Here is a 7,983-nt window from a genome sequence, read left to right as displayed (position 1 = left end):
TTTGTCTGTGTGCATTCTTTTTTCACCTGCTCCTTCATAACAGTATGCTGTGCCATTGTTTCCCACCCCCACCCACAAATCATAATTAGTTCAAAGTACTTTTGCACACCTTTTAAAATCATAGTTGCAAACAATGATTTGGAGTTACTAGAGTTAGGTATATGTAGATGTTAACCATGATTAATGGAACAAGGAGTATTTAATTGTAGGGAATTTATCACACTGCGAAAAAAGACAGGAGCATCACGGGATGCTCTCACTAATATTTCGTGATTTAGCAAAGATTATCACATGATGTTGCATGACATCGTAAATATCCCATGATTATCCCATGAATAAAGAGTAATTATAGCACCACTTTTTATTCATGGGATTTTTCAGTGAATAAAAAGCGGTGCTATAATTCCTCTTTATTCACAGGATAATTGTGGGATATTTGCGACGTTGTGCGATGTCATGTAATAATCTTTGCCAAATTGTGCAATATTAATGGGTGCACCCAGTTATGGTCCTGTCCTTTTTCCTCAGTTTGATAAACTCTTAGGATTGGAAGAGAGGAGAGGAGAGAAGAGATGCATGAACTCAGGAATACTGCTAGTCTCCTCACTATTGTAATGTGATCAGGTAGAATACATCAGGCCATGGAAATAACACATTTTATGTCTCATGATATTAACTCTGACGTGTTACTTTGGGGGCAATAATAATGATACAACTAGTAATGCAATTTTTTTTAAGTGTAATGCCTACATTTTTATTCCTTATTTCTAATAATTGCTTGGGAAAGATTTGGGCATTTTTGGTATTTCTAAAATGTATTTTCTTAAGTAACGGATAAGTAATGTAGTCAGCCCTCTTTATCTATAGATTCTGCATCCACAGATTCAACCATCTACATCTTGAAAATATTTTTTAAAAATACCAAAAAGCAAACCTTGATTTTGCCATTTTTATATAAGAGATACCATTTTACTATGGCATTGTATATATTTGAGCACTCACAGATTTTGTTATTCACAGGGGGTTTGGAACTCAAACCCCACTGGATACCAAGGCAGAGGCAGGCCGGGAGTACAAAGGCACGCATGCATGTGAGTCCTCCGTCCTCCAGGCCTGCTGCCTATCTCCTTCCGCCCCGGCCTACTTGTAAGGTAGGCCTAAGAGGCAGAGAAGAAGGAAAAGGAGGTTGGGCAGTGGGGAATGGTCCGGATGGAGGAGGAGAAGAAGGAGAAGGAGGAGGACCGGAGGAGAGGGCCGCCATCAGCGCTGCCGAGCACCGCACCAGCAACCAGGTATGCAGGGAGGCTGGCCGGTGGAGGGAGGGAGGGAAGAAGGAGGAGGAGAAGGAGGAGGACAGGTTACTGCCAGGTCTCCTCTCCTACCCCAAAGTAGGAAGGGATGGCTGCTTGTCTTCCCCAATGGCAACGACAAGCATGCCAAGGAAAACCCCTGATTCCAAACAGGCTCCCTTTCCATATTTTAAACGGGGGGCCTTTTGGAATCAAGGTTTTCCCCGTGGCAGACCCGGGATCGAATGCAGGTCATGCCACCAGTGAGAATGAGGCATGAGATAGATTCTTGGTTTGCTCCTCCTTCAGGCCATATTGGAAGAAGACAGAAAGTGGGTGATTCTGTTGTTTTGTGTTATTGTGTTACTGAATGAGTATCAGACGTTAAGTGACTTGTGATGCCAACGCATACAGAGGTGTGGCAGAAGCCATCTTAGTGGTATTTTACATCTGCTCAGCAGCAGCCAAACACATTTCTTGTATAATAGCCTGTGGAATGACAGAATTTTATACACAGCTACTTGAGACTTTTAAAGGAAATCCAGTAGTATATGTGTCCCAAATAGCCAGAAATGTGGTACTTGATTTGTAAATAGCAGTCTCTTTTTCAGGAATTCTTACTAAAATAGTTTTAAAGTAATGATGCAAGCTTCCCATCAACAAAGACAAAATAATATTTAAGGTTTTTTGTTTCTGGCAATCATGTCTCGAATTAATAGCTAAATTAAATATCAAAATGTTGGATAATTGGTGTTAAATTGAATCACAGAGCTCAAACTGAGGGTGACAAGGTTTGGAGTGTTATTGATCCTTTTGCACTCTACAAAGAACCTGTCTGAGCTTGCCACAAATGGAGTAACTACAACTCTTACTTAGTATGTAATATGAGCTAAGAAAATTGTGTCATGTTTCAGTGGATTTTAAGCCATAGGCTTTTAATGACAATTATGAAAACGAATGGTAGAAACCAGGGAAGGAACATAACCTGCAAATCAGTTTTATGAAAGCTGCAATGGAATCAAGCACAAATATAGGATTTTCAAACAAGTCACTTTAAAAGATGCTCAAAGCGAGATTAATTCAGTCTCTGAACAAGACGCGCTTACATGTTTAAGTTGAATCATTGCCCAGATTGGGAACTCAAGTCCTGTTTCATCCTATGATAACATGAACATGTGCACAGACAGACAAATAAATAAAAACAAAAGGAAAAAGACAAAAAAAAGGACTTTATCACGCATGACTTTTAAATTGCCATGAAAGTTTGATAGTAGCACCTTTGGTAATACCTATAGCATGGCACCATTTCACTCTTGTTGCTGCCTTGTCCTGGAATTGGAGTTTGCCCACACCTTGCTACTGATGGAAAAACCTGTCAATAATCTCTCAGTAGTACTAGTATAACACTAGTCCTCAAGTGAGGTAAAATACTCTTGCAGCAGTTCTGGGATTGCACAGTCATGTGGAGTCAGTATCTCCAACTCTCCTGTTCCCACTTCCCTTTGCTATTCCAGAACAGCCTTTTTAAAAATTTTATAATTTTTTTGGTTACATCTCATTAGCAGAACTCCAGAATTGTGTTCACACACACACACACACACGGCATGTTGGGTAGGGCATAGGGCAGGAAGGCAGGGTTAAGTATGAGGGCACAAGAGAGTGTGAGGGGCCAGCAACAGTTTGGTCACTTAGGCACGTTACAGACTGCCCCTTTGAGGCAGCCTGTAGGCGCTGCTTTCCCCAGTGTATCGGGGCCTCAGCTGCCACAACGGCAGCCTCCGAGGCCCCAATCCGTCACTTTCCAGGCCGCGAGGAAGCTGCAAAAGGCCGCTTCCCCGCGGCCTGGAAAGGGGTGCCCTTGGGGCTTCAAGCCCCGAGGACACCCGATGGTGGCAGGGAGGAGGAGAAAGGGGCCGCTTGGCCCCTTTCTGCTCTGCGTCGCTGGGCGCAGCCATGTAATGGCTGCGCCCAGCGACGCAAACCTGGAAGGAGCTCTGAAACAGAACTCCTTCCGGGGCCGCAAAAAGGGCGCTCTATGCGCCCTCACGCGGCCCCACTATGTCACAACCACGCCGCCCCGTTTAGAGGCGGCACGGTCGTGACATCGTAATGGCGGCAGCTGTGTGGAACGGCCACCACCATTTTGTGTGCTCTCTGCGTGTGCTAGGGTTGGGGTGTGCGGAAGCTCCGCCGCTTCCTAACCCTAGCACACGTGGAGTGCACACTTTTAGGCCCGTCTATAACGGGCCCTACATACCATTGCTCCCAAGCTAGTATGTATGCACGTCCCTTCAGTAACATGATTGTGGCAAGAACATAGAATTTTGGAAATTGTTTTATTTATTTACAGAGCTCTCTCTCGCCAGAGCTCTCTGACAGACAAGGCCAAATAGCTCACAAAATATACAATTCGTAGAATTCCATAGCATTGAGCCATGACAGTTAAAGTGGTGTCAAAATGAATTATTTTTGCAGTATTGATGCAGCCTTAGTGTTTTGTACACTAAGCTCAACTAAACAGTAGTCTTGAAGGTCCAATTTTTCCAGATCATTTCAGTAGGGCTTAGCCCTCCCCAACAACCTAGTCTTGGATGGGCTCAAGCCCCCTCTGTCCTCTATATTCTTGGATCCATGGTATTACATGGTTTCCAAGGGGAGGGTATGCCCAATGAGAGAATAAAATAAATAAATAAATAAAACCTTTTATTTCTTTTTGTTAAAAACAATCAAAGCGGCTTACAAGAGTTAAAATACATCCATATATACAAAATATCCCCCCTTAAAAGACAATTAAACAGTACAGTATAGAATTTAAAATTACATAACAATTAAAACCAGTAAAAGTGGCAGTGCTGTGCAGTCATTACCTTTTGTGCAGATTGTAATCCTTGGTAGGTACTGTGCTACTTCAAGACTTGCATAGATCCTAATTCATCTTTGATGCTAAATTTTAAATCATAATGGTAAGGGTATTTTTACAATCAAAATGTTTTCTTTTTTTTCCTTTTCTTTTCCTTTTTTTTCTTTTCTTTTCTTTTTGTTTTTTGTTGTTTTTGTTTAAAGGCATATTAATTCAATTCTAGCTGTCAGGTTCTACTTCGCAAGCATTTTCTTCCAAAAGGCAAGAAAAATCATTCAAATGTTTTTAAAAAATGGCTAAGGAGGATATTTTAATATGTATCTTAACCTGGCAGTGTTGTTTTTAAAACAACAGATCTAAAGTTCTAAATCTAAAACCTTACTTATTGCCACTGGCAGTTTGAATAAAAATAATGATTTTTGTGCTGTTGGAAAAAGCCAAATTTTTACGAAGGTATGGATTAATGGACTAGCAAGCCAGTCTTTAACTTGAAAATGTTTAATCATAGAAAATATGCCAAAACCCCCCACCAGTTTCCTGGCAGGGCGGATACCATGATCATGAAGCTGGTTTTCCTGGGGTGAGGTTCATCCATTGCATTCTGGGTGTGCTGAGCACAGATGAGAACCTTGGTCTTTAAAGTCATCGTTCAAATCACCACACCATGCTGGCTTTCTTCATCTCCTTTAAAGTTATGGATATCATTTGTGTTCATTATTTTTGTTTTTGTAATTTCAGCCCTGCTTTTGCACTTTCCTTTCCCTGATTTTCCTTTTAAATGGAAATACAATGAGTGTAACCATACCAAACAAGACTTTGACTGGTTGACCAAGGTGTTTGCCTAACCTGCTTTTCAAGTGCTGTTGATGGGCAAGTTCAAAACCCATCAGATCCTTCTTTGGTGCAAAATAATCAAAAGTTTGAATCTACTAATATTGTTAGTCTTCACTAGAGTTAGATCCATTGAATTAGTGGGATTTACCTATATATTGACTCACCACCATTCAATAGTTGATTCTGTGGATCTACTCTCATTAGGATTAGCCATTAGGAGCTAGGCTTTAGACTTCCTCCCCTTCCTTTCCCCAGGTCTTCCTCTGGAATTTTGCCTAGCAGACACTAGTTGCTCAGGCCCCAAGTTTGAGTGTTTTACAGTTATATGAGTAAAGTAACAATTGTTTTGGGGCCCTTTCATGCTAGACAATTATATCACTTTATTAAACTTTAACAACAATGACAACAATCTATGGAATCCTGGGATTTTCTGTTCAGGGACTTACATTTAGAATTTTTTTTAGTAGTGAGCTTTCATGCCTCGTTTCAACATGTCATAGGTTGCAGCCATGGCAGCTGAAGTGAAATACACCACTATCATTGTGTACTGTGAAAGAGACAAAGCAAACAGAAAAGGTGTTTCTTTGGAAGGACCCCCTTACACTGCAGGGAGGAGATTTCTTTCACCCTCAGATCATGCACCTCCCTATTACCATTCCCTTACCTGCCCCATAGCCTCCACTTATGTCCTTCCTTCCTTCCTTCCTTCCTTCCTTCCTTCCTTCCTTCCTTCCTTCCTGTTTTAAATTAGGATTTGGCCAAAAATTTTCACAAAATGTTCATTAGATCTTTTCTGGGCAGTGGGGTGGACGTGGAATCATAGTTGGAACCTGGCCTGTTGGAGAGTTTCATTCTCCAAAAGAAAATATTTGGTGAAAGGATTATCCAAATTCCAATTCCACAATTCCCACAATTCAGAGCTGGAAAATAACACATTGCAAGTAACTTGTAGTGTACTCCCTGTTAAAAGTATTCGCTCATGTACACTTTCCAAGGATTTTGTTCCATGAAATGCAATAGGAATTACCACAGAGTAAACATGCTGCATAGTATGACTGATTTCAGCAAGAGGTAGGTATGCCTTATTTTCCCTCAATAAAGGCCCTGCTATTCTTCTCTGGGCATGAATCCCTGCAGTTCTTATGTCAGATGTAGAGATGATTTCTTGCCCATGTCTGCACTATCCATTTGTACATAAAATCCTAAACAGCATAATTCCTAGCTTTTTCGGTTAGAATGCCTGCATGCTCTATTTAAAATTTAAAGCATTCAGCTGGTGGTGGAAATGTAGTGCAAATGTAAAGCATCCTGTAGCTTTGGTTAGCCTTTTTATATAAAATTAAAATATAGTTGATGAATGTATTTCTTAAGTACTGAAACATCAAGACCTGGCTGCTTAAGATATTAAGGTTATTACTAATCATTATTATAAACAGAATGGCCCCCATTTTCTTACATCCTGACATAAAGGCCGCAAAATGCCCTGAGGTCGAAACTGGGTCTAGTAGACAATGAACTAGCTGATAATTGGGGCCAGTCTACAAAGTACATTTGCTGCCTAGAAGTAGTTTCAAGATGCTCTGCATGGTTGGTGCTGTTGGTTGTATGGAAGGCATCTCAGATGCAAGAGCCTATAGTTGGAGTGATTTTCTCCACATTGGATCAAACCATCTTAAGCCAAAACATCTTGAAAGGCCATTTTGACCTGGGAAGAAGCAAAATGTCTCCCCCATGAGGTGAGTCACCGGACATTAATGTGCATGTGATAATAACCAATTTAAACAATTTGCATGCTGGTCTATAGAATAACAATTTCATGACATATCCACGGTGATAGGCTAAATCCCTGGATGAAACAGTCTTCCTTTCTTAACATCATAGGCATGACATTTCTCCTCTTCAGGGTTCTCTGGTATCCTGTTTGAGTGTTGTTGTTTCAACAACTGTGGCACAGAAATAAAAAGACTTTCCCAACCTCTTTCATGGTAAACAAAGATAATATCATTAACCTTGGACAAAGGCAAGTCTCTTATTACAAGACTTGTCTACTGTTTGACACTCCTAATCTCCCCAAATATTATTGTTTTAGCCTATGGTAAAGTATATTTTACAGAGCTTAATTTCAAGAAGAATTACACAGTATTCTGCTTTCAGTATAGATGGTTTGGTACTCATTGCATAAAACTTGGTACAACATGAAGTCGAAGACTTTCATGGCCAGCATCCATAGTTTTTTTGTGGGTTTTTCGGGCTATGTGGCCATGTTCTAGCAGAGTTTCTTCCTGACGTTTCGCCAGCAATTGTGGCTGGCATCTTCATAGAATGTTTGCCTGGAAAGGACTTGGCTATATATATTGTGTGACCTGGAAAGGCAGGAGTGATTTGCATGTGTATTGTTTGTTGCTGATGGCAGTCCTCAGGTTGTGAGGGTCTGCACAAGAGGATTAATGTCTGCTTGATTAGTGCTCATTGTGTGCTGGGAAACCCCTGACCCTGGGAGATTTCTCATTTGCAATTGTTGAGTCTTTATTTTGCTACCTTTCAGGACTGGTAGCCAAACCTTGTTTACTTTAAGGGATTCTTCTTTCCTGTTGAAATTGTCCAGGTGTTTGTGGATTTCAATGGCTTCCCTGTGCATCCTGACATGGTAGTGGTTGGCATGGTCCAGGATTTCAGTGTTTTCAAACAGTATTTTATGCCCAGGATGGTTTGTGGCATGTTTTGCTACTGCTGATTTTTCTGGCTGGCCCAGTCTGCAGTGTCTCTCGTGTTCCTTGATTTGAGGCAGATTGGGGCACCTGTAGGGCCAGGATATTCCAGGCTGTCCGCAGAGTATCCTGGCCAGTGTACACAATATGACCTCACATTAACTGGTTTATTTTAACATGAATACTTATGGCTATCAATGCCTTAACGTCAATGTCAAAGTCCATCTGAGGTAGTAGATTGATAACCTTAAAATCTCATGTTAAAATATATCAGTCTTAAAGGTGCTACTAG

The 7,983-nt window shown here is 40.9% G+C and overlaps 1 pseudogene; it reads left to right on the top strand.

The window, feature by feature from the left end:
* The first annotated feature begins 4,678 nt into the window (after window positions 1-4,678).
* Window positions 4,679-4,865, top strand: LOC121924501 (annotated as a pseudogene).
* Window positions 4,866-7,983: the final 3,118 nt, after the last annotated feature.

The sequence above is a fragment of the Sceloporus undulatus genome, chromosome 2, assembly GCF_019175285.1.
Source record: "Sceloporus undulatus isolate JIND9_A2432 ecotype Alabama chromosome 2, SceUnd_v1.1, whole genome shotgun sequence".
In the NCBI taxonomy this organism is placed as follows: Eukaryota; Metazoa; Chordata; class Lepidosauria; order Squamata; family Phrynosomatidae; genus Sceloporus; species Sceloporus undulatus.
The sequence above is the reverse complement of the archived record's forward strand: the minus strand, read 5'-3'. Positions and strand labels throughout refer to the sequence as shown.